We start from the raw sequence: 27,809 nt of genomic DNA, 5'->3' as shown, positions 1-27,809 counted from the left end.
GAGAACAGCTAAAGACTAGACATCTTAATGTCTTGAGCTTATGCCTAAAATTTTCTAGAAGTCCTGCAAATATCAAGCCTGGGTTGGTACACAGGGACTCAAGGTCACCTTTGAATGCGCTGGAAAATGTCCCATTTAATTATAGCAAAGATTGTTTTGGAGAGTGTTGAAGTTAGAAGCAAGGAATGCTGAAGTCACGCATGGGAGTTTTGTTGAGCCTTCATTTGGCTTCTAGTGAGTATTGGAAGAAAAAATGATTTTGTGACCAATAGGAATTTAAAAATAAAACCAGTGTTAACACTTGCAGTGTTAGCCAGTTCTCTTGACAGGCACAAAGCTACCAAATTAAGTCTGTACATTATCAGTTACTTGAGTGTCATGCGGGGCCTTGAATATATTTCTCTAACCTAGGGAAAAGGGAATTTGTGATAAATGGGGAAAAAATAAGTTTGACTTGACTTGCAAAGAGAGTAGTTGCAGGAGTTTAGAGATACGCTATTAAAATGCACAACCTGTGTTTCCCGACTAGGATAACTTAGTAATGTACATCATTACTTTTTTGGCTGCATTTTGCATTAGCATATCCAGTTAGGCCATGATATCATTTTCAAAATGCCGAATAATAATCTTACATTACAGATAAACCACTTGCTAAGAAAAACTGTCAAAACCCTAGTATATTTCTGTGGCATAAACCTGTTAAGGCTTATTAAAACAGTTGTTTTATGTTCCTTTGTTGCCTATGTGAACAGTATGAATTAGAGAACATGACAAGAACACTGATAATAGATCTGGGAATTTTTGGTTCGTGCCTCAGCAATTCTGAGCTGTTACTAGTGCTGATTTTCCTAACGCTAACTTGTTACATGGCCTTGTGTAGTTTTTGTAGTTAAACCCATTGACTAGTGAAGCAATGGTTTGTCCTGTGGTAGAACTAGCACCAACGTGGGCTGTTAAAATTGCTCAGTAGAGACTCTTCCTTTTGCCAGGTCATCATACTTACTTGTGCCTCCTCTTCAGTTATACTTATAGTTAACAGGAAAATGATCCCTAAGAAGATTTTAATGGCAATGAGTGTGGGGAGGTGGTGAGACTCAGCTCATCTGAAATTGGGCCACTTTTATTTTGGTGCCTAAAAGCAGGTTTAGGAGTCTAATATTACGCACTCAAGAGGGGAATGTTGGCCTAAGGTGACATGGAAGTTTTGGCCACCCTGTGTGCTTTATCAGCACCTTTAACGTGTTGCGTGGGCCTTAGTTTTAAATGCTAGGAATTCAACCAAAGCTGTATTCTGAAGTTGGACTTAGTTTCTGGATAGTCCTTTCTGATGTGACGCTCATGGAGTGAGCAGCCCAAATGGCTTGCAATATATTTTGGCTGTCCCCATTTTTTATGCTTTTGTTTTACTTCCTTCTCTCTCCCATTTCTCTTTGGGTTATAAGCTGCAGTGACACCACTTGCAGACATTTCCACAGAAGAGTGGCACAGCTGACAATTATCCAGTCACTGGGTGAATTGGCTGAGTGCCACAAGATTGCTTAAATGTTTCTCTCTCCTAAACTTTGTCTTACCTTAGGGCATAACTGTTCTCTGGAAGGGCCCCATGGTCTCGGGTTAAGTTCTGGTTGCTTCAACTCGCACTGTGAAAAGAGTGAACAATGTATAGACAACTATATAGGCTGATCATATTGTCCACAGTTTAGTCCCGTGTTTGCCACCTGTTTGAAGGTTCCCGGCTGCAGTCCCATGTTGCTCAGTGACACAGGGTAGTGTGTTTGACAGTCACTGTTTTGCTTTACTTTGGTGAGAGCTGCTGTTTCCAGAAATTTTTTTTCTCTTTCTGTTCTGCAGGTGCTATGCAAATAGATAATTAAACTGTATTCTTCAATGAAGATGGTAAACGGAGTCTGTTTATTTTAAATGCATATTTTGCAAGCCACCGTATCGCATGTTGATGAACTTGAAGGGTGTTTGCCAGTAGAGGCGTGGTGATTGCTTTAATTCATGTTTTTTTAAGATTTCTGTTTAGCATGTGTGTTTTGCTATGTAGAATCTAAAAAATATTGTTTGGCCCCAAAAAATCGTAGCTCTTGAGGACTGCTTGCTGTTTTGGAACATTCTGTGGCTGTTGCATCTTTTAACGTGTACTAGTTCTGACCTTAAAAGAGGGAAGCTATATTGGTATTAGCCCACCGGAAATTTCTTCCTGAATGTGAATGTTTCAGAGACCAGAATCATTTCAAATGGACCAGAGATGACAGCTGCCCTGTTAGAAGCTCAGTGCTGCTGCTTCACTTGCACCTTATTTGTGAACGCTACTTGAAAATAAATGAAGAAAAAAGGCAAAAGGAAGCTGTCAATACATATCAATACATTAGTAGCACTGCAGTTAAAATCAGCAAGTTGTGAACTCAGTTACAAGAGATCAGCGTGTGAAACCTGATTTCTTCCTCTCCCCGCCCCCCCCAATATTAACATTCCAAATATTGAAGTAAGTTAACACTGTTTTTCTGAATTGTTGTTTTTAAGAGATCATCGTATCATGAAAAGATGCTTCATTTTTTGAAAATAAAATTTCTTACGGAATAGCAAAGTTGTATCCTGGATTTACCTTAAGCAAGAGCCACTAAGCCACCTACCTCTCTGAGTAGCAGTTTTCTAAAGCCTTTTAGCTAGGATGATTTTTCCCTAAAAGAGGGATGCGTGAATTTGTAACATTGTCAGGTAGGTGAGTGGCTTACTAAAAAACTGAATGTAGGGATTCCTGCATTCTAGGAGTGTTTTCTAATGTACCTCACACATGTATGGCACTGTGTATGTATATCTGGATAGAGGTTGATATATGTGTGTATAGGTGTAATATTAATGCAATAACTTGCACAGCCTGCTTAAAATTGGAGCCAAGACTAAACAGAATGAACGCTACCACAACTCTGTTACCTTGACAATTATTCCAAGGTACGCAATCCATTGTAAAGTCCATTTATTGTGTTCACAAATTATTTACAGACCATTTTCACCTTTCAGTGTTCAGAGTGCATCATTTTAATTTTACAATAGAAGATCTTTGTCGATTTCTGTCTCGTGTGAGATTCTCTGTGGCATAGTATAATGAGCCTGAGAACTGTGTCTGCGGAGTTCAGCACCAGAATTCAATCCATAATGGTGGTCATTGAGTAATGTGCTGCTCACAGACACCTACCCTAGTCAAAAACTAAAATGCTCACATTCAGCAGTCAGACATTGGAACTTATTCACCAGTGTGTTGAGAATTGAAGGCCCTACTTATTTCAGTGTGGTCGGCCTTTGAATTTTGGTTCTGAATGGACACTCAATCTCAAATTGCTGGTTGGTAGTCCATATTGAAGCCTGTGCTGCCACGTCTACACTATTATTGTTTCTATTATTATTAACACTAGTGTTAGCTAGATTAATGCTAGCATGGGTGTGCCTACCCATGCTACAATCACCCCTTCTCTTGCAGCATAAGATCTACCCTAAGATTCATGACTACGGTTGGCTAAAAAGTTTCTATCAAAATTGTTTTTCAATGGAAAATTGGACTTTCAGCTAAATCAAACTTTTTGCAAAGTGTCAGCTTTTCACAGAAAATACCAACTTTGCACTGAAAAATGGAACACATGAAAACCTGTAAAGATTTTGGCTATAAACTGAAAACTTCTAGCTGAAACATGAACATTTCAATTTTGAAAATGCTTCCCCCAGTGCATCATGAGATTTGTAATTCAAATGCCTCATGCCCTCATTCTTCTCTACAGGCAGGGGTTCCTCACTTGGACTAAATCTATGATGCACTGTGACGATGGGTCTCCCAGGGGCATCTGGGTTACTCAGCAAGTGGGAAGGCTGGTGCATCTTGGGAAATGTAGTCCAGACAGGGGCCTGTTTTTGTTCCATCTTGTGTTAAGTTAAATTTACTATGTTTGGTAGATTTGTCAGCTCTTATTTGGGACAGAATCTATTTTATAGCACAGTTTATTTACATTGTATTTATGTGAGTATCAAATAATCATACACTTGGAAATAGCTTGCATTTAAGTAGCACCTTTATTAGAGGACGTCACAGCTATTTGCAACCAATTAATTAGTGTCTCAACACATGTGTATGTGTTAGGTAAGGTTTTATTTCTGTTTCATATTAGGGGAAACATAAGCACATAGGTTATGACTTGACCAATGTGTTATAGGAAATCATTGAGCTACGAATCCTGACTTTAGCCACTAGGCCATTCTGCCACTGTTATTGATTAAGTAAATAAGTAATCACTTTTTATATCAAAATAAATAAAGATTCATGTCCATGAGCCATGTAAATTCAGTTCCATGTAAATTCTTGATGTGAGTTTGTAAAATGTGGATTCTTAATATTAGTAATTCAAATTACTTGGCTCAAAAACCTGTAAAGATATTTCCATTTGTTTGTAATGGGTCTTTTCAAATTAGAAACTGTCTAGTGAATGAGGGAGTCTCCTATCGAGTTTGACAGATGAGCTACAATCACTTATTATGGCTACTGAGATGAAACCAAAGACCGATTTTGGACCTGCAGCTCTGTTTGCAAGTGCCACAGTTGAAGACAGTTATAAATGAATGTGTGCTGCTTTTAGCTTTATTCCTCATGTGTCTCTCCTTGGTTGCAAGCTGTCGAAATCTGTCTGTTGGAGGTGTCAGAGCTGCCCCCATCGGGTCTTGTGATGGGCTAAGAGCTCTCAAGTGCTGAGGTCAACACTGCAAAACTGGAGGTTGGCCTTGGAAGTGTCTTGGTAATGCTTTCTTCATCTGCCACTAAAACAAGTTCTAGTCTCCAACTCTCCATAAAAGATGGTGAATATTGTGTCGTTTAAAAAAAACCAAAACCATCTGAAAACTACTGAGCATGCAGAGAACTCTCCTTTTATGTTAATCAACAAATGTTAAAGATTTGTCCTCTCTCCAAATACTAGAAGCAGACGGTCCAGGTTTTGAATTAGCTTGTACACAGAAGTTGTGGTGTCGTAAATGAAGGTCTAATGCTTATTCTTGGACGTGGCCCCTTATTTCTAAGTCAGATGAGAGCTGCACATGATGCTACTCAGGAACTGCTCTCAGACTTGTGAAGGGACTTGTCAGCTGCCATCTCACTAGCCAGGTAAGGACTGGTTTTGACTGGATCTAGTGTCTTGTATAGTGTTCAGCTAGAAGGATGCCAGTCATGGTGAGGGCATCTAGATAGTTGCTGGGGAGTTTGAGAGAAACATTAGGGGTTGTCCACCACCACAAGTACTCCTTTTCTTTTTGCCATCAAGTCAGTTGAGCTGTCCCCCATATTAAACTACTCCATTTTTAATTTTTTTTTGCACTCTTGAAGCCCACCCTTTGGCTAAGCAGTTTTTTCTTGAAATTTTATAAAACAAATTTATATTACGTACCCCTGTGCTCGCTGAGATCTTCTATATGCCAATTGTCAGCCTAGACAACATCTTCTAGCTCATGTTATAAACGTCTGCAAGAAATAGGTTATTAATGGGAACACAAAGACACATAACGATGGTATAATGAGAGGCAGAAATGAATTGCCCCTCTGAAGAGAAGATGCAGAGCCTCAAGGTAGAAAAACATATTTTAAAAAGGCACTATTTCAAAGGCTGAGGTTCGTTTTTAAAATAATTTGGTGCCAAAAGCTTAACTAGTTTTTCATAAACATGGTTGCCAGTTGCAGCCAAAATAAACAATTAGGGTCCTTAAATGAACCTAAGTATGGAATCATAGTTACTGAAGCAGACCGCTTATAAATTATAACTGTAGTTAAGCATGATTCTGAAAGCTAGAAGTCAAAGAGCAGGATATTCCGAAAGCTAGAAGTCAAAGAGCAGGATCCATGTGGTTTAGGAGGCTTTTGTCTCTCCTCAGCATTTGTTTTCATGGAGGTGTGCAAGGAGGGTTGCTTTAGAAGTGAGATTTGACATAGGTCTCCTATGGAGACGATCTAGCATAGAAAGTAAGGTCAGTCATTCATCTTACAAAAGTGAGAAGGGGGCCAGTATTGACTGGATATTCATACAAAGGTCAGGTATGTGAAGTAACAAGACATTTTGATCAATTTCTCCTGGTAGCTGATCTTCACTTACGTGCCCCTGATTTCCATGCCGCCTCTCCAGAATCGGTCTGCCCAGTTCTGATTTGATCCAGAGCTCATTGAACTCTCTGGAAAGGTGCCCATTGACTTCCATGGGTTGTGGATCAGCCCCACTTTGGGTACATCTATATGGCGATGGGGAGGGAGCCTCCCAGCCCAGGAAGAGAGACTCATGCTGGCAATGTGGACATTGTGACTCAGGCTGCAGCTTGTGCTCTCAAGCCCACCTGAGCCCCTAGTCTTGAGAGCCCGAGCTCTGGCCTGAGCCACTATGTCCATGCTGCTATTAGCATATGCTAGCTGAAGCCCTGCTAGTGTAAGTCTGTCTGCTCAGGCTCACCCCCCACGGCAGTGTGTAGATGTATTCTTTGTGAGCATCTCCATGAATAAACACCTTTTTGGGGACTGGTGCCTTTCGCTCTGTCTGTGAGATACTTTAATTACTTTCCAAGATATTGAGGACCACGTGATAGCACACACATTAAAGGGTTATCAGCATTGAAGTTTTGAGAGAGTTTTGTGTCAGTTTGTCTGAAATCAGTGCTTGGCCATGAAATATAATCAGCGAATATTGTTATTTTCATGAAGTTTTAACAGTAATCCTCCCATCTTTCCCTCCTAAATATTATTTATATTGCATTATAGAGCGGTATAACTTACTTCCCTGTTGCAAGACTCTGGGTGAGTCTTCTGAAGCTTTGACAAAAACCTGACTCCCCTCAAATACCTCCTGTATTACCTGCTTGAATTCTCTTATTAATGATCTGGATGATGGGATTAATTGCACCCTCAGCAAGTTCACAGATGGCACTAAGCTGTGGGGGAGAGGTTGATACGCTGGAGGGTAGGGATAGGGTCCAGAGTGACCTAGACAAATTGGAGGATTGGGCCAAAAGAAATCTGATGAGGTTCAACAAGAAGTGCAGAGTCCTGCACTTAGGAAGGAAGAATCCCACGCACCACTACAGGCTGGGGATGGACTAGCTAAGCAGCCGTTCTGCAGAAAAGGACCTGGGGATTACAGTAGATGAGAAGCTGGATATGAGTCAACAGTGTGCCCTTGTTGCCAAGAAGGCCAACGGCATATTGGGCTGTATTAGTAGGAGCATTGCTAGCAGATCGAGAAAAGTGATTATTCCCCTCTATTTGGCACTGGTGAGGCCACACCTGGAGTATTGCGTCCAGTTTTGAGTCCCCCACTACAGAAGGGATGTGGACAAATTGGAGAGAGTCCAGCGGAAGGCAATGAAAACGATTAGGGGGTTGGGGCACATTACTTATGAGGAGAGGCTGAGGGAACTGGGGTTATTTAGTCTGCAGAAGAGAAGATTTGATAGCAGCCTTCAACTACCTGAAGGGGGATTCCAAAGAGGATGGCACTCGCCTGTTCTCAGTGGTGGCAGATGACAGAACAAGGAGTAATGGTCTCAAGTTGCAGTCGGGGAGGTCTAGGTTAGATATCAGGAAACACTATTTCACTAGGAGGGTGGTGAAGCACTGGAATGGGTTCCTGAGGGAGGTGGTGGAATCTCCATCCTTAAAGGTTTTTAAGGCCCAGCTTGACAAAGTCCTGGCTGGGATGATTTAGTTCGTGTTGGTCCTGCTTTGAGCAAGGGATTGGACTAAATAACTTCCTGAGGTCTCTTCCAACCCTAATATTGTATGATTGTATGATTCTTTTGGATGAAAATTAAAACTTAGAATCCTGCTATGTTATGTCACTAAACTTTTAGGGAAATTTATTTAAAGAGTTAGGGGTTTAATCTTGAGTGTCCTGCCCAAATTCTGACCAAGTTCAAACAGAGATGGTGATCTTCATTTCCCAGTCTATTACTGATGCTTATTCTTATCCTGCACCATTAAACTTTTCTGCTCCACCGAGCGATGGTTGCATTTCAGTGGGTGAAGCAATTTGTGGGCTTGTATTGTAGGTACATTATGATGAAAACTCTTATTCTCTGGTTTTCTACTGGTGTTGAAATAAGTACTAAAACAAGAAGGGAACTGGTGAACTTGGGCTGTTGTACAGCTTGGCTGACAGAATGAATCATGTCCTTTTTACATCAAGATGCTGCCATTAGCAGGCTTAGAAATATCAGCGCTTGATTAAAACTTTTTTTCGTGTGGAAGAACATTTTGAAATGTGTGTTTTTTCTGTGGGTGGTTCATTTCATCAAGTGAACTTCCAGATTGCGGTGTGGAGCAAAATAGGGCTACAGATTTCCTGTGAGTGTTCCTTCTGCTAAGAGGGCAAATTATTTAATCCAGTGAACAACCTTTTCACCTAGCGTGTTGACACCTGGAAACTAGCCGTGACCACAGTTTTGACACGATGTCCAGTATGCTGCCAGCGTACCAGGTTGCTGTGTAGTGTAGGACTCAACTTTTGTAAACCTGTGCTGCCTTTTCATTATGGGTCTGCTCTTAAAGTGGGAGTTCCAAGAGGATGAGATGTTGGCTTTATCCTTCCCTAACTGGCAATTATTCGGATTTTCAGATTCCCACGAGAGATGGTAAGATTTTCAAGTTTGTGTTCTGTTAAAATTAAGGCAAGAGGGAGGTTTTCTTGTTGATGCAGCTGCTGCCAGTGCATTCTTGCGTCAAGAAGTAGGTGTAGAAGACAGCTCCTATTAACGTGCTACTGATGATCATGGGCAGGATTCTTTTCTTGAGTGGTGGAAATAAATGGTTCTCCAGAATAATGTATGCTGGGAAGTCTTCACTTGCAGCTTTAAAAAAAAAAAGTGGTCTTGTAGCCTAATAGAAAGGTATTCAGCAGAACAAGCACCCAGATATTCTGCTCACAACTCAAATGCTGAAGTATCTATTACTTTGATTATTGTTTGTATTATAGTTGCATCTAAAAGGTCCAGTGGAGATCAGGGCTCCTTTATGCTAGATGCTGAACACACCCATAATGAGAAAGTCCTTGCCCGCCCCCAAAAATATAGTTTTAAATAGCCAGGTCAGGAAAAGGAAGGATTATTATACCCATTTTACAGATGGCAAAATTGACACACAGGCTGAATGATTTGCTGACGGTCACAGAGGAAGTCTGCAGCAGAGCAGGCAAGTAAGCCTACTTCTCCAGAGTTCCAGTCGAGTGCACTAACCAGGAGACCACCCTTTCTGAAGTAGAGGAGGGAATGCATTTTAGCTAAACTCTTGCTAACTGAATGTCTGTAAGAGATAGCGCTTTGGTCCTTGTGGCTTTTACCATCTGTATTTTCTCCAGCATCTGTATTTTTAAGATGATGCTATAAAGCTGAATGGCATCTATTGTTTTACATTATAGAGCCTTTTGGGGAGGGGTAGAGGGCCAGCTGTGTCCCAGGGAACAGGGTTGAGGGTTTAGGAGAACTGGGTTACATTCTTGACTGTCACTGACTTTCTGTGGGACCTCATGCAAATCACTTCATCTTCTGGTGCCTCAATTTCCCCGCTGTAAAACAACACCTATGTTTTATGATGTGTTTTCAGATCTACAAATGAGATGCATGTGTTTATATATTTTTCTTACACATAAAGTTTCATATATTTCAAACATTGCAAAAAGTAAATGGGGGAGGGCTTGTCAGTCTCGGTCCTGAGCTAATGCACATTGGGCTTGCTTAAAAATGCCTTCGTTTTGAACTGTGCAAGAGGCAGAATCAAAGTTGACCATTCCAAAATTTCACTTTAGCCTGTTCTTTTTTTTGTTGGTTTGTTTGTTTTTTTTGTTCTATTGTTCTGTTCCAGGAAATCATCCCCATCTGTTTCTGAAATGAATGGTCTGCAATAAAGCAAAAACCCAGTCTCTGTTGGGTAACTGACCCAAAGGCAGTAAAGCCAATGGTTGGGTTTCATTGGGATTGCCACCAGCTCTGGCTACACCAGAGAGCTTACAGTGGTGTAGCTTCAGTTCTCTAGTGGAGCTGCTGTAAGCCAATGGGAAAGCGCCCTCCCATCAATTTAATGAAGCCACCCCCTACGAACATCGGTAGCTATGTTGGTGGGAGAAGCTCTCTGGTTGACATAGCTCTGTCTACACCAGCGCTTACATCAGTGTAACTTACGTCGCTCAGGGATGGCTTATTGACATCCCTGAGTGACACAAGTTATACCAACGTAAGTGACAGTGTAGCCGTAGCTATGGTGTCTTGCTTCTCTGCCTGCTCTCTTTTGAGCAATAGGGGACACTGGAAGTAAGCATCCAGCTCTAGGAGGTACCAGGAAAGCAGCTTTCTTATACATTTCAATACCCATATGCACAAAGGGGTGGGTGGAGCTGACGGTTGTTCACATCTGCAAAAGAAAACAAAGTTTGTGAGGCTAATTTTAGGTCTACCAACCTGAACAAGACCTTTTTTAACGTGGTGAAGAAGTAAGACATGTCTACGCTGCACTTCCATCGTTAACACTTTTGTCTCTTGGGGTGTGAAAAAAACATCCCCCGGACGACAGAACTGTTAACAACAAAAAAGCGCTTCATTGGCAGGAGATGCTCTTCTGCCGCCGAAGCTACTGCCCTCATTGGGGGTGGTTTTATTTTGTCATCAGGAGAGTTCTGTGTACCAGCGCAGCTGCGCTGTTGTAAGGTGCGCAGTGTAGACATAGCCTAATGGTAACTCCACATCATAAATGCCTTATCGAAAAAAGAGGTATTGTTGGCTCTTTTATTTTGTAATACTAAGGCTCCCATGTATGTGCCCCGGTTATCTAACTTTAGCTTGGAGCAACCTGTGGAAGCCTAAAGATTGCTTCAGTGAACTCCCAGGAAGCATTGTGAGACAGATCAGTTGGCTGTGCATTGTTAACTATAAACAAAATATTTGTCTTTAAACATGAAGTCCAGAGGGAGTGAGCTAGTGAGAGGAAATATTGGCAGTCCTCTTTAAAGTGAGAATTAAACAACATTGGTGTTATTTCAAACACAACTGTCCTTTTTTCTTCATTTTAAAAAACTAATCCCTACATTTGGAATGCACTTGGGTTAAACCTGCTACATGTTCATGCTTGTTGCATTGCTGTTGTGTTTTTTTTAGTTGAAACCACTTTCTCCGAATTCAGTAGTCAAGAACTTCTAGTTTCAGTGTCTAAGCACTGCTGGAGAAAATATTGCCTAGATAGAGCAGATTGAGAGAGAGAACCGGAGGTGGTAGGAAGAGCTATGTTTGCTGTTTCCCCTGAGAAACACCAGTGGGTGTGTGAGACTGTTTGGCTGGTAATGCTAGCGGTATCTTCAAAGCCCACCATTTTGGACTGATAGGGCCCCTTACTTGGAGTGACAGGCAGCAGAGATCAGTCAGTGGCCAACTGACTTCCTCCTTCCTTCCAGTCACGTCTTTATCTCTTACTGGAATTGCCTTCTTCTACTCACTGTGTCTTGGCAGGGGAAATGGAGCATCATGCTTCTTTCTAAAAGGTTTGTTTCCTTATTGAATTTCCTGGTGTCACTGAGGGTGGTGGAAAGGGTTGCCTTGCCTTGAGTGCTCTTAGAGAGGTCATCTTGTCTTGAGAGCTTAGTTCCTCAAAGATTCGGGGTCTCTGCTATAAAGTATTAAAGTTGTTGTTTAGTACCAGGAAAGCCGTTTTTGTACATATTCAATACCCAGATGAATGAAGTAGTGTTAATGTCCTGAAAGCTATTAGACAACAAAAGATGGTTGATTTTTTTGCATCTGAAATTTTACATCTACCTATCGAGATCAATTGCGTTTGTTATCCAGAAAGAAATTACCTTTCTCTCATAATAATTTAAGTTCTGGTTCTTAATGGATATCCTAAACTGAGACCTGTCTGCTGTGTGGATAAGAATCTAGAATCTCATGTGCTGCACAGGGTGGCTCTGGATTACTTGAATAGTTTTGTCTGAGAACAGGGTAACTCCAGTGTCCAAGTTTGGCGCTCAGGGGCTTTTGTGGTATCCTCAGGTGAGACATATAACCAAGGCCTGGACCACTTGTGGCTACTGAAGACTGTATGGCACTTTTGCAAGGGGTAGATATGGTAAGCACACTATCATAAATATCAAGGGAAGGGTAACCACCTTTCTGTATACAGTGCTATAAATTCACTCCTGGCCAGAGGCAAAATCCTTTACCTGTAAATGGTTAAGAAGCTAAGGTAACCCCACTGGCACCTCACCCAAATGGCCAATGAGGGGACAAGATTGTTTCAAAGCTGGAGGGAGGGTGGCGGAAACAAAGGGTTCTGTCTGTCTGTGTGATGCTTTTGCTGGGAACAGATCAGGAATGCAAGCCTTACAACTCCTGTGAAGTTAATAAGTAATCTAGCTAGAAAATGCATTGGATTTTCTTTTGTTTAATGGCTTGTAAAATAAGCGGTGCAGGAGGGAATGTATATTCCTGTTTTTGTGTCTTTTTGTAACTTAAGGTTTTGCCTAGAGGGATTCTCTGTTTTGAATCTGATTTACCCTGTAAAGTATTTACCATCTTGATTTTACAGAAGTGATTCTTTTACCTTTTCTTTAAATAAAATTTAAAGTGGATGATCGAGGTGCTAAAAAAGCATCCAAGGAAGACACGAGTATTGCAGAGAAGCTAAATGAATTCTTTGCACTGGTCTTCACTGCAGAAGATGGGTCAGATTCCCACACCTGAGCCATTCTTTTTAGGTGATGGAGCTGTCCCAGGTTGAGATGTCAGTAGAGGAGATTTTGGAGAAAACTGATTAAGTTATCAGGAACAGATGGGGGTTTACCCAAGAGTTCTGAAGGAACTCAGATATGAAACTGTAAAAGTACTAACTGTGGTATGTAATCTATTGCTTAAATCAGCCTCTGTACCAGATGACTGGTGGATAGCTCATGTAACACTGATTGCAAAAAAAAAAAAAAGATTCCAGAGATGATCCTGGCAATTGCTGGCCAGTAACTAACTTCTATACCAGGAAAATTGGTTGAAACTATAGTAAAGAAAAGAATGATCAGACATAGATGATCATGATATGTTGGGGAAGAGTCAACATGGCTTTTGGAAAGGGAAATCATGCCCCACCAATCTATTAGATTTCTTTGAGGGAGGACAGCGAACATGTACAAGGGTGATCCAGTGCATATAGTGTTCTTGCACTTTCTGAAGGCCTTTGACAGAGTCCCTCACCAAAGGCTTTTAAGCAAAGTAAGGAGTCCTGGATAAAAGGGAAAGTCCTCTCATGGATCAGTAACTGGTTAAAAGAAAACAAAGGGTAGGAATAAATGGTCAGTTTTCACAGTGGAGAAAGGTAAATTGCAGGGTCTGCCAGGGATCTGAACTGGGAACCGCTGCTGTTCAACATATTCATAAATGATCTAGAAAAAGGGATAAACAGTGAGGTGACAGTTTGCAGATAATATAAAATTCAAAGCAGACTGTGAAGAGTTACAATGGGATCTCACAAAACTATGTGACTGGGCAAGAAAATGGTAGATGAAATTCACTGTTGATAAATGCAAAGTAATTTACATTGGAAAACATAATCCCAGCCATACATACAAAATGATGTGATCTAAATAAGCTGTTACCACTCAAGAAAGAGATCTTGGAGTCATCCTGGATAGTTTCTCTGAAAACATCTGCTCAGTGTGCAGCAGCAGGCAAAAAAGCTAAATATTAGGAACCTTAAGAAAAGGGATAGATAATAAAACAGAAAATATCATAATGCCACTATATAAATCCATGGTATGCCCACAACTTGAATACTGCATGCAGTCCAGGTTGCCCTATGTTAGGGGGCTTATTCCTTCACCCACTTACTTCCCTGGTCCTTCTCGCATGAACAGAGAGCAACAATACCCGAAGTCCAAAGGTGCAAACAATTCGATGTTTATTGGGGTGAACTTCCAGCAAGCATGATTCCAGTTTCCTTCCTTAGTATCCTCCTTCCCAGCTCTGACACCACAAAGCCTTACACCTGTGTCCCTGTTCCCATTCCTACCCTTAGCCAAACATGATTCCAACTTCCTTACTCCCACATTCCCTGTTCCCATTTCCCCCTTTAGCAAAACATGATTCCAATTTTCTTATCCCCATTCCCTGTTCCCATCTCCCCCTTTAGCAAAACATGATTCCAATTTTCTTACCCCCATTCCCTGTTCCCATCTCACACACCCACATGCCCATGCCCACCCCCACCCCCACCCCCACCCAGTCACTTCCTCATTGACTACAGATTATATAGTAAAACTTGAGTTCTGCTTAGCTATACCTTAACCAATCATTCTCCTGAAATTTAACTAACCAATCCTAACATATTGTAACATGATTATGTAACCAATTATATCCCACCACCTCAATTAGTTTACACCCAGCAAAATTAATTATACAGCAGACAGGAACAATCACAGAACCAGACAGAGATTATACAGACAAACAACAGCAAAGTGGGAACTATAATGACAAAACAATACAGAAGTGAGGATTTCACATCCCAGCTATTGATAAGTGAGTTCTTGCCAGACAGGATGCTATCAAACTAAGTTTCCTTTTACATTTTCTAGGCACTTCCCTTTCTCTGGAGGTGATAGGAATACAATCCTGTCCTGATAGTGCCTAACAGCCCAATAGCACCTTATTTCAATGTGACTAGTTTGGAATGCGAGGATGTGACCGTTCGCTTCCCAGCTTATGGCTGCCTCTGCTGCTTAGCCAAAGGCCTTAGCCTAAGAACAGGGCCTCAGACTGTCACAGTAAGAGAAGGCCCTTACACCGGCAGACAGTGATCTTGATTCTTTCTTTTATACCTCTATCACTAGCCAAGTGATAAGAATACACCTAAATTCTTAGAGTACAGGCCTTTGCAGACAGGCCTGAATATCTATATCCTAACACCCTACCTCAAAAAAGATACTTTAGAATTGGAAAAGGTACACAGGAGTGCAACAAAAATGATTAAGGGTATGGAACAGCTTCCATGTGAGGAGAGATTAACAAGACTGGGACTCCTCAGCTTGGTAAAGAGATGACTGAGAGGAGGTATGATAAAGGTCTATAAAATCATGACTGGTATGGAGAAAGTGAATAAGGAAGTGTTATTTACCCCTTTACATAATACAAAAACCAGGGGACACCCAATTAAATTAATAGGCAACAGCTTTAAAACAAACTTAAGGAAGTACTTCACACAACATATAGTCAACCTGTGGAATTCATTGCCAGATGTTGTGAAAGCCAAAATTATAACTGGGTTCAAAAAAGAATATTAGATCAGTTCCTGGAGGAAAGGTCTATCAGTGGCTATTAGCCCAGATGGTCAGGGATGCAACTCCACGCTCTGGGTGTCTCTGAACCTCTGAGTGCCAGAAGCTGGGACTGGACATCGGGATGGATCACTCCATAAGTTGCCCTGTTCTAGTCTCTCCCTCTGAAGCATCTGGCAGCAGCCACTGTGAGAAGACAGGATACTGGGCTAGATGGACCATTGGTCTGATCCAGTATGACTGTTACGATCCTGATATGTACTATAACAATATTAATAAAAACAGTGATTTGGGAAGTACCAACTTTTATGACAAAGGGGAACGTATGCTGTAAGACTTGATTATCAAGCATGGATTTCTGATTTTACTGTGGAAGAGCAAGGAGTGTCTATCTAGTTGCCATAGGCTTATCAGAAATAGTAATTCCCGACCCTGTACTGGAAAGTTATAAACCAGACATATGCTGAGGTTAGTACAAATGTGAATTTTATGTTGAGCTCTGTTTGCAGTTGTTTCAAAGAAACAAAATACCATGCATTTCCTATTCTTGTTCATCCCACAGCCAACAGATGTTGCCCTGCTTGCAATGGCAGAGCCATGCGAGGGACAGATTGAGACTTGGCAGCTCATGAGAAAATTCTTGAAATACTTACCATTTTTTTTTTTCTAAAGCAGCGTTTTCATTTTGTTTAGCAAATGGTTGGAGGGCTGGGTTCTTTAACATACAGAAGCAAACAAATGACTGGAATAGTGTAGAGGCCAAATGTCCAGCTTCTAATATTGGACTAGTACTTTGTGGTCATTGCTATAGTAGTTTTTTTTCTCAAAGGGGAAAGGTGAGCTGCTTCTTTTCTTTGGCACCTGGTGCCAGTGACACAGAGCATGTAAATAATAGTAAAATTGTTCTCCCACCTTGGAAATGGAAATAAAACATACTTTCCCCCACACGTAAACACATACACACGCTTACCTCCACATATTTGCTTTATTAACTTGAGCTGACTGTGTGCTCAGAAGAGTGTGTCTAGACATGCCCTCTTTCACAAGGTGGATGCTCTCACTTTTAGGCCATTTTAGTGCCTGAATAAGAGGGCCATGGTCCCTTCCCCCCTTGAATATTCAGAGGAGTAGGTCAGACTCCTTAAATAGGAAGTGCCCCAGTGTAGTGCCTAAAATGACCTTCTTAGGAAATGCCATACATGCTGCAGCACATACCTTCCTGCTGATCACTTCTCTTGCATAGAAGGGGCAGTGGGGTGCAAAGTAGTCTGGGAAACCAAATGAAAATTCATGTGTACAAAGGAGGCTCAGAATTCCATGATGTACACACAGGTCTTTCTGCCTTCCATCTTTACATTTTTTTTCTTTGCACTGTAATCAGAGGAACTTTTTCCATTAATAATTTTACTGTGGCTGGAGGGAAGGGAAAGGAGAAGAATCTGTTTAATGGAGAGTCAAGACCTTGGGCAGCAAATGAGCCATGGGTTGGCTGAAATTCCAGTTGTGGGACTTGGAGGAGGAGCAAGAGGAATATGTACAAAAACAAACTTTACCCGATGGTGTAACAATCTTCCTTTGTTTACCTGAACTTGGGCAGTTGGAGGTGCTTGTTTTTCCTGAAGGACAATGAGCTGTAGTGTTACAATTATAAAAGGATGATGTCATTTATGTGTTAACAGTATTTGTTTGTGGGGTGCTCCCCCCGCTCCCAGTTTATAGGACATGGAGTTATTTTTCTAAAGCCAAAATCAAAACTGTCAGTTGAAGGCAGAAACAGGCTTCAGGCAATGCTGTTTCTTCTGGCAGCAAGAGACAAAGATCCTTGTTCTTCAGGCCAGTTTTTGTGTGCATTCCAGAACAATAATAATAATTTCAAATACACTGATTTTTTTAAAAGAAGCATTCATTACAGCAGCATGTTAATAGAGCTATAGTTAAAATTGTTTTGCTCCTTCCTTCATATACATTTTTTTTTATTGAGGGGTGTGACGGGGCAAGGCCAGATGGCTATAGAAAAGTAGTGGGAGACAGATATAGTAGCTCCAGGCTAAACAAATCCCTGGTACCAGGATGAGTGAAATGGAAGCTGCTCCAGGTCAATTAAGACACCTGGGGCCAATTAAAAACTTTTCAGAAGGCAGGGAGAATGCTAGGTTGATTGGGACACCTGAAGCCAATCAGGGGCTGGCTGAAACTAGTTAAAAGCCTCCCAGTTAGTCAGGTGGGTGTGTATGTCGGGAGCTGTGGGAGGAAGTTGCGCTGTTGGAGAGACTGAGTAGTACACACCATATCAGGCACAAGGAAGGAGGCCCTGAGGTAAGGGTGAAGTGGAGCTTGAAGTGAGAGCTGCTGTTGGGGAAGTAGGCCAGGGAATTGTACATTTCATGTTTCTAAAAGGTCAGCTACCATAGCTGATACTATTAGGGTCCCTGGACTGGAGCCCTGAGTAGAGGGTGGGCCCGGGCTCCCCCCCCCCCCCACCTTTGCCCCCTGATTAATTACTGAGACTGGGAGACAACAGAGACTGTGCAAGGAAGGATAACTTCTCCTCATGTCCCTCGCTGGCTTATGATGAAAATGGCTAAGTAGACTGTGACCCTTGTCTCTAGAGAGAGAAGGGTTATGTGGAGGGTCACAGTGAGCCTCTGAGGCTAGTGAAATCCGCCAGGAAACGCAGGACCCACAGAAGCAAGGACAGAGCTTTGTCACAGGAGGTTTTAATTGTCATAAAAATTACTCCATATTTACACTTGGCAGAGAGGTAGGGGTGTGTGTGTGTGTGTGTGTGTGTGTGTGTGTGTGTGTAAAGTTTTGAAGAAGCTCAGTTCTGCTGTTGTGGAGTTACACAAATTAAAATGAGAAAGGAGAAATTTAGAAAAGGTTGAAGTGCCTTTCCATCCCTCCATCATTTGTGTCTCACATTGAGTGTTATACAGAGCTCACAGCCTTTTAGGTAGTAAAGCAGTCATGCTTTGCCCATTAACTTGTTAAACACCTCTTAGCATATCTAGTAATTCTAGATTCCTCAAAATATCCTTAATATTTTTTCTCCTTTGCACTTGCTGTGCATGTGCTGACCAGTTATTAGCCCACCAGGATGGTAGTTGGCTGATGCACAAAATGTCTGACCAGCAAAACAGTAATTGAGATTTTACTCAGAGCTACAGGTAAACAGGGACATGTATATTAATTATTGTTTAGAGAAGTAGAAGAATTCTGTTTTTCCATGGTTTTGATTTCTTCTTGTGCTGTGTTAATCTCTAAGATTGACTATTTGCTTTGGGTGTCTTTGATTTGCTCCTATTCCGACTCTCCCCAACTTATATCTCAAGATAGAAAATGTGACTTTGACTCTTATCAATTGACTCTTATCAATATGAATTTGAGCAGTGCTCTTTTTTTTTTTACCTTTAGCATCCACATGCAACCTAGTTTTTCATGTTGTAATTTACCAGAAGAGTGATGTCAATGAATGGGAATCAGCAATATGTAAAAGATATTTTCCTCCCAGTCACACTGATATTATAGGGGCACTTGTCTTAAATGGGGAAAGGAAAGACTTTTTTATTGATGCTTCTAATTTTTGTGGGCATTTGAGATTTAAAATGCTTACTCCTCTTCTTCCACAGTGGAATCTTTATTATTTTAAAGTAAATAATCATGTTTTAAAATAGTGGTTCCCAGAGGAAATTAACTCTGGCTATAGTTAAGTGATCTGTCAACAGTATTGCATTGTCATAATAGCAGGAAAGGAAAGACCCATTATCATTATCTAAACTAGGCAAAGCTAACACTGAAGAAATTCCCATGAATAGGGCTTTCTGTTCCCTCCCCTTTTTTTCCACAGATGGGTCTGTTTGTTTTTGATTAAACATTAGTCGGAAATCAATTTATGGCTCTTGGTAAGTGTCATTAGATAATTCTCTCTTTATCCAGGGTAAATAAAAACATTTATCAAATGTGACCAAACAGCAATATTGGCTGGAGTTGAGTTTAAAAATAGACAAAACCAGTATTTGGAGCTATGATTATTAAAATTACAGATTGTATAATGTGATGCGTTCTTGATGCATAGGAATGTGGTAAAATGGTTTAACTGTGCAGGGAAGGAATGCCAGAAGAATTAAAACTCTAATCTCTGAAAGATCACAAAAATATGATTCCATGAAATCTTTCTGTAGTATAAAACATCCTATTTTATGAGTAGGGAGGGGGTTCCTGAATAGAGAGAATGTGTAACCTTGAAGATTATGGAAAATTAGGACAGCCCACAGCGTATTGGGCACTGAATACTGTGATTCAGCTCAGGGACGCTATCACCTAGCCTGACTGCTCTAACAAACAAATTTGTTCTTCAGTACAGATGATAGTTCGGAGATAACTGAGGAGATGCCGTCATAACCTTCATGCTGATATTTTCCACTTTTTGACTGGTTTACCAAACCACTCCAGGTAGAAGTCCTTATTATAGAAGTACTGTTTTGGATGTGTAACTGCAACAAAGGGGATCTCTTACTGCTTGAGGTTAGAGTACAGAGCAGTAAGATTAAAAAGTGTAAGCATTGCAAAGCAGCCAGTTTTATATTTTTACTGCCAGATGTAGAAGTTGCTAGAGTAATTTCATTAGGAGTCACAGAGCATGGAGGGCTGCATAACTGATGATGACTGAGCTTTCCAGCAAATGTATATTCTAGCCATTTGCTCCTGGGACCTGGATTTTTGGGTTCTCTTAGATTGGGTTTAGCTATTAATTTATCTAGTCTGCTGTTTTGAAAAAGTCAGAGCTGAAGCAATTTCAGCTTGATCACTGTGGGAGTATGCAACTTTAAAGTTTAATGCCTAGCACGAAGAACCCTGGGAAGAGGTAACTATAGGGGCTAAAGTGGAACACTTGAATCTCAGGTGTAAAATTTTTCACATCAGGTGCTTGCTCCAGCTGTGTGTTAGTGGTGCTAGGAGATGCTTGGGAGCAAGGTAGTGTCATTGTACTAAAATGATGGAGAACCCTACCATCATAGTAGATTCTGATTTGAATGGGCTACGGGCAGGAGGATAAGTCTTCACTGCAGTTAGCCAGTGTGATCAGTGCCTGGGTTGAAAACAGCAACACTGCAAAGGCATACTCACTGATGCTGCACTCCTCTGTGTGTGTTGCTTGGACTTCGGTTGGCATATCCCATCGTTCTTTCATGCTGAAGCAAGCTGAGTTGCTCTGATTCTTACTTAGTGAGTTGTAGGAAGGTATTGGAGGACTACTAGCACTTGTCCTCGCTACAAAGTTGGTGTGTTACCACCCAAAGTGAAACTGGCACCTGAGCTCCAAGCCATACACGAACCGAGCCAACTAGCCTAGGTTGAAAGCATCACTGAACTCGAGTGAGAACGTCTTCTGTGGGAACAGGAGGGGTATTAGGAGCAACACCCACGTAGGAGCTGAGGCTAATTCTACATTGATGGCAAACCCTGAGGCATTACTGCAGGAAGAAATGTTCTTGCTCAGTTACAGCCTGTAACCAGTTTCTTGGGAGTGATCCCTTTAGCATGCCGGACCCACAAGGATCCACACAGTTCCATAGGGGCAGGCCCATAGCCTCCATGACTCCAAAACTGGGCTTTCAGGTGCCACCCATCCCTGTCTATCTCTGTCTCCCTGTAGTGAATCCTGCCAAGCCAGACTCCTGAAGGAGACTTTTCACAACCCCTTCAGGGTGCAGTGCTCTCAGTATCTGCAGTGACCTAGGTAGCCTTTTCAAGAAAAGGAAATAATTTGTTGGTCACCCGGCATACGGAATCTGAAAGTCCTTAAATTATCAGAGAGAAACAAAAGTTAAGACATAGCTGAGACTGGCCCAACCCCAGGGCTCCCTTGAGCCATGCTGGTGTAGGAACCATCTGTGCTTCTTCTGTCTACCCCTGTTCCTTTATCCCAGGTCAGAGGCTGAGGACCTGTCTCTTGGTGGGATCCACTCCTAACACAGCTATGCACCTTTTCCCTTTGTCCTCCAGCTCGGGGGCTTTGCTCTACTTTGCAGAAAGGTGGGGAAAAATCTCCTTCCTCTTCACTGTTGGTCACTAGGTATAAATATCCTGAAAATTGGGATGTCCATTCTTTCTTCTGGATCTTCCATTCACAAATGTAGACTTGAGTCAATTTGTTAATGTCACTGGTCTCCAACCAGACAGCTACGGGAGTCCAACACCTCATCCCTTCCCATTATATTCAGTGCATAGCAATACACAGCCCAAAGGGAAACTGAGGCATGCATAGGAATCATAAAACTATTACCAAAATTCTACATTCATCACATACTGTCCTGTTTATTTTTCATACTGTCCAGCTATTATATTAGCAAATCTTCTTTAAAAAAAAATCTTGGATTACCTGCTACTGTGTTGTTTTTTGGGAGTTGGTGCGTGGGAGGCAAATTCAAAATGTTGGTGTGAAGCAATCACTGGAGACACGATTGTTTTTAAAGTTTTGGTCATGTTTACAGCTGGAATGGGGTGGGGGGGGACAGGACATATTAATTAGTGAGAACCTTCGACATCAAAGAATCTTCTGTGTGCAATTTTTGTAGTGGTAAGGAGCTTCTGAAGGGTTTGTCTTGATCAGAAACATGTCAGTCATCAGGCTGTTGAGCTGGTAGGTTTCACAAGGCTTCTAATTGCGCCTGGTGTGTGAGATTGCCTCTTCCCTGTAGCTCTTTTAGGTAGCTAGCTATTTTTAAAGAAGGTTATTTTCAATGATGTCACCTTTGGTTTATTCAGTACAATGCAAAATAACAAAGTTTTGTTAAATTAGAAATAAATTTCCTGAATTTGAGGTTCAGAGTAGATACACTGGCTTAGTGGGTTGGTATGGAGTTAAGATGGTTGCTTTATTTCAGTATATTTTGTTCAGAAGTCATTTCCCCCAGTAATCTAGGGCTTTGCCTCAGATAACATCAGGAAACAAGAGATACAGAAATGGTGTCTTTATTGTTAAGTATTGTGTATATATATTTTTTAAGTTAGCCAGTTTGAAGACAAACTAGCCAAAAATTGGTCCTGACTTGTGCCCCTTCCTTTCCCCCTCCCCCTTTCATATAAATATATATTTTTGTGAGGGGAAGGTGAAGAATGAAGTGTCCATGTTGCCATATCGGTCATTCTTTGTATTTGATAAATTTCAGACGTTAAAGGGATATAAGAACATTGTCAAGGCAATTTTTATTTTAAACTTTAAGTGTTAAGAAACCCAGACATAGTTTGAGTCTCGGAGGCTCCTCTACAACAACATAAATGAAACCCTTTTCCATTATGTAAAATATTTAACTCTTGTGAGTGGCAGGATTTTGCCTTGGTATTGTAACTATTCCAGCACCTTTAATGAGTCCTGCTAAGCTAGAAACGAGCACTCGCTTGAATGCAACAGCCAATACTCATCTGTTCTCTCATTTGGAGTAATCTGTGACTAAAGTCGATAATCTCTCGCCTTTATGACCACTGTATATCTACACAAGTAATTTAGTAACAAGAGAAGATCCTTCTAGCAGTGTAGAAATTTGATCTTCAGTAGTCTATATAAACAACGAGGAATCCTTGTGGCACTTAGAGACTAACAGATTTATTTGGGCATAAGCTTATTTGGGCATAAGCTGGAACCCACTTCATCAGATGCATGGAGTGGAAAATACAGTATCAGGTATAAATACACAGCACATGAAAGGATGGGAGTTGCCTTACCAAGTAGGAGGTCAGTCTAATGAGACAATTCAATTAATTCTTAGGTGAAAAGACTACAGATCATTCTTTGGTTTAACTAAACTCTTTGTGAAGATTGGTGATTAAGAGCACTGATATGAAATTGACTGTAGAATGGGGTGAAATCTGTGTACAGGATTCGTTTCAAACTAACTGAATGTATGCATCTTGGAAATTAACTGTGGAGAAAAGTCTTGACTGTGACATGAACTGGGACCTCTAGCTTTCAAAGCAGATGCTTATGCCATTGGGCTCAAGCCGGTTGAGTCTCTGGATTTGTCTTCACGACCAAAAAAAGGTGCGTTTTTGCTGCAGGATAGCTAATGTGTATTAATTGTCCTTCTCTAGACCTTAGTGGAGAGAAGGCACCTGTAGTTTATACCAGAAGGCAGCTAGGCGACATCAGCACTGTGCTATGCCCCGTCCATGGTCCATCTTTTCATAAAAGCTACAAGTGTCTTCTCTCCACTAAGATTTTTAGAGAGGGATAGGTAGTGCATGTTAGTTAACCTCCTGTAGTAAAATCCACCTTTTTTCAGGGGAGACATAGTCTCCATTACATTTTAACACCAAATTCTGCATGATCTACTTAAGCACAGACCTCAACTTATATACAAATTTGTTTACTGTAGCATTGCGTGAGTAATGCGAGAACATCATCTTTAAATTCAAGTAATTACAGTGGCATTTAAATGTTTATTTAGTAACATATGGATATTTTATAGGTATTTCAGTTACTATAAGAATGAATATCAATTTCATTTCTCAGTGAAACTTCAAAGATTCTTAAGGGTTAACTTTCTTCTGTGTTTCTGGGAGCTATACTGTATTTGTTTGGCCAGATCCTCATTCGTTGACTTGAGTGGAGTTACACCAGTTTATACTACCTGAGGATATGGCTCATGGTAGAAAAGGCACTTTTGTGTTCTGTGGGCTGTTTGTAGTCACTTTTATAACTCATTTTGGTCTGGATTTCTTGTGCTTGTTTTTCAGTCTAGAAGATAATTGTTTTTTTTTTTGCTAAGTTTGAAGAAACCACTCTTTTATCCCTTTTTGAGTTAAATGGAAGCAAAATCTACTTGAAATTAGTCATGCGTAAAAAGAGTAGTTTTGGGTACTTCACCTACCTCAGTATCTGTCAATTGTGATTTTTACAATCACATTTATTTTCCTAAGGTTTCATACATCAGTTTCTCTTCCCTTTGCTCTTTAAAATATTCACAAATAGGCAAACCTGATTATATCAGGGAAACTGTGAAACGTATTCTTCACAAAATAAACACTGACGAAAAAGAATTTTCCTTATATTTTTTCTCACTTTGATGCATTAATCCTTAATGTTGCTTTTAAGTATAGTAAATAAACAGTTTTCCAAGAAATGACTTCTAAATTTATGATGCCCTGTCAATTGAAAACAGAGAAGAAATAATGTGCAACAGTAAGATTGGTTACGTTTTCCGTACTTTTTTATATGTAGCTTTCTGTAAGGAATGAATGTCATATTTATTGGGTACAAAGCATGCAGAAAAAGGATCCGGAGATGTGAAATGTTGCCCATTTACGTTTTATTTTAATTGTGATTTGAGTGCGGTTTCCTTTGATATGTGTATTTTAGATGTACACACATCTGCATATTGATTTAGTGAAAATGCACAGTTATTTCAATGGCAAGATGTTTAAATGTTTGGTTTTTTGTTTCATTTGGAGCATTACTGCAATTCCTGAAGACACACATTCAAAGGAACACACTAGTGTTAGGATATAGATATTCAGGCCTGTCTGCAAAGGCCTGTACTCTAAGAATTTAGGTGTATTCTTATCACTTGGCTAGTGATAGAGGTATAAAAGAAAGAATAAAAATCACTGTCTGCTGGTGTAAGGGCCTTCTCTTACTGTGACAGTTTGTGGCCCTGTGCTTAGGCTCAGGCCTTTGGCTAAGCAGCAGAGGCAGCCATAAGCTGGGAAGCGAACGGTCACATCCTCGCATTCCAAACTAGTCACATTGAAATAAGGTGCTATTGGGCTGTTAGGCACTATCAGGACAGGATTGTATCCCTATCACCTCCAGAGAAAGGGAAGTGCCTAGAAAATGTAAAAGGAAACTTAGTTTGATAGCATCCTGTCTGGCAAGAACTCACTTATCAATAGCTGGGATGTGAAATCCTCACTTCTGCATTGTTTTGTCATTATAGTTCCCACTTTGCTGTTGTTTGTCTGTATAATCTCTGTCTGGTTCTGTGATTGTTCCTGTCTGCTGTATAATTAATTTTGCTGGGTGTAAACTAATTGAGGTGGTGGGATATAATTGGTTACATAATCATGTTACAATATGTTAGGATTGGTTAGTTAAATTTCAGGAAAATGATTGGTTAAGGTATAGCTAAGCAGAACTCAAGTTTTACTATATAATCTGTAGTCAATGAGGAAGTGACTGGGTGTGGGTGGGGGTGGGCATGTGGGTGTGTGAGATGGGAACAAGGAATGGGGGTAAGAAAATTGGAATCATGTTTTGCTAAAGGGGGAAATGGGAACAGGGAATGGGAGTAAGGAAGTTGGAATCATGTTTGGCTAAGGGCAGGAATGGGAACAGGGACACAGGTGTAAGGCTTTGTGGTGTCAGAGCTGGGAAGGAGGATACTAAGGAAGGAAACTGGAATCATGCTTGCTGGAAGTTCACCCCAATAAACATCGAATTGTTTGCACCTTTGGACTTCGGGTATTGTTGCTCTCTGTTCATGCGAGAAGGACCAGGGAAGTAAGTGGGTGAAGGAATAAGCCCCCTAACAACTAGCACATTACTTGTTTTTGTTATTTAATTTGAATGCAAAAAGTACAACCCTGTAATGCAAAATTAAGGTTAAAACATTGCATTAAAGTTGTAAAATTCAAAACTGATTCTCACGCCCTGTAGATTTTTTTATTACTAGATAGTGTTAACTTTAACGCTTATGGATATGTAGGTGTAGAGCTATAGTACCCTGCTTAATGCAAAAGATTTGGGGATGCAAGAGGATCAATAAACTTCATGGGCACCATACTTGAAATTACTTAAGTTCTTTAGCGATTTAAATTTCAGACTTAAAGTTGCATCTAACATAGTTGCTCTTAAACAAAACAAAAACAATCCACCCCACCATCTTTTTCTTGCAGGAATACAGAACAGGATGTCCTTTACAAGAAGATGTTGTAAACACCGTTTCTTCAGAATACAAACAAACTGTGTGTGTGACTTTTTGTTTAAAGTAGGATCAGCAGTGAAAGCAGCATAATGTCAACAATGTGGTACAGGTTGGCACGCTTTCTCCCATTCCCCACCCAAATCCTAGAGATAAGCCTGTGTACCTCTGTTACCTAACAGCGTACCTGTCTGTACACATCTGATAAACTTCCCTCTCTGTGTGTGGTGTGTATTCCATCCTTTCAGCAAGGGTGTCGGATTTCTTTGGAACTGTTTACAGAAGTGTCCATATCCTATAGCACTGCATATAAAGTCCTCACTTTTGGTGAATGAGTTTTATGAGGCCATCTGTTTGTGTACAGGGCAGCCTCTTTGTTGTTGCATAGGTTATAGATGTGGCAGGAATAACACATGTAGGCATCTTGGTGATTTCAGGCCCTGTGACTCTGTTTAAATGAGTGCAGTTACTATGTCATCCATTTTGCAGTCATTATTTATTATTGCATTGGAGGATTTTTCCCACATTAGGCTTTTCAGTTTAATTGTCATTTTGCTTGTGTTTGCTGCTGAGGAAGTGGGAAGATAGTTAAATTCAACTACAGAATCTTTATAGCTATTGGGCCACGTTCTACAGGTACTTCCATTAAAGGTTTGTGGGTATAAGGACTGGAATTTGACTCAATGTACAATAATTGCTTCCAGTGAGATTTGGTAGTAAATTGGATTTTCAAAATACAGATCATATTATAGTAGCCAAAATAGCAGTATTTGAATATTCCTCTCCCTTGAAGCAAAAAAGAAGAGGTGTATGCCTGCTGTAGTGATCCATATCCATAGCGGATTCCTGAGATCTCCCTTTTCTCCAGTTTCACCTGTGAAGCCTGGCATTGTAGGAGATAGGAATTGTGTAGTAATTCAGACCAGAGGCTCCTGTAGTCTAGTGTCCTATCTGGTAGAAAGAAAAGGAGTACCTGTGGCACCTTAGATACTAACAAATTTATTTAAGCATAAGCTTTCGTGAGCTACAGCTCACTTCATCGGATGCATGCCTCTGATGAAGTGAGCTGTAGCTCACGAAAGCTTATGCTCAAATAAATTGGTTGGTCTCTAAGGTGCCACAAGTACTCCTTTTCTTTTTGTGGATACAGACTAACACGGCTGCTACTCTAAAACCTATCATAGAATCATAGAATATCAGGGTTGGAAGGGACCCCAGAAGGTCATCTAGTCCAACCCCCTGCTCAAAGCAGGACCAATTCCCAGTTAAATCATCCCAGCCAGGGCTTTGTCAAGCCTGACCTTAAAAACCTCTAAGGAAGGAGATTCTACCACCTCCCTAGGTAACGCATTCCAGTGTTTCACCACCCTCTTAGTGAAAAAGTTTTTCCTAATATCCAATCTAAACCTCCCCCACTGCAACTTGAGGCCATTACTCCTCGTTCTGTCATCTGCTACCATTGAGAACAGTCTAGAGCCATCCTCTTTGGAACCCCCTTTCAGGTAGTTGAAAGCAGCTATCAAATCCCCCCTCATTCTTCTCTTCTGCAGGCTAAACAAGCCCAGCTCCCTCAGCC

At 40.8% G+C, this 27,809-nt stretch overlaps 1 protein-coding gene and 1 long non-coding RNA gene across 6 annotated transcripts in view; one reads left to right on the top strand and one right to left on the bottom strand.

Moving 5' to 3' along the window:
• Positions 1 to 27,809, top strand: part of IGF1R (insulin like growth factor 1 receptor) — a 309,308-nt gene that overhangs the window by 152,071 nt on the left and 129,428 nt on the right. The gene's annotated exons all lie outside the window — the stretch shown is intronic.
• LOC140895068 (uncharacterized) overlaps positions 1 to 27,809 on the bottom strand; it is a 45,863-nt gene that overhangs the window by 3,246 nt on the left and 14,808 nt on the right. Inside the window, exon 3 of the long non-coding RNA XR_013636447.1 lies at positions 1,572 to 1,640. This is a non-coding gene — a long non-coding RNA (uncharacterized LOC140895068). The remainder of the gene's footprint in view (positions 1 to 1,571; positions 1,641 to 27,809) is intronic.

The sequence above is a fragment of the Lepidochelys kempii genome, chromosome 10 (assembly GCF_965140285.1).
Source record: "Lepidochelys kempii isolate rLepKem1 chromosome 10, rLepKem1.hap1, whole genome shotgun sequence".
NCBI lineage: Eukaryota > Metazoa > Chordata > Testudines > Cheloniidae > Lepidochelys > Lepidochelys kempii.
This window is presented reverse-complemented; position numbering and strand designations above follow the sequence as displayed.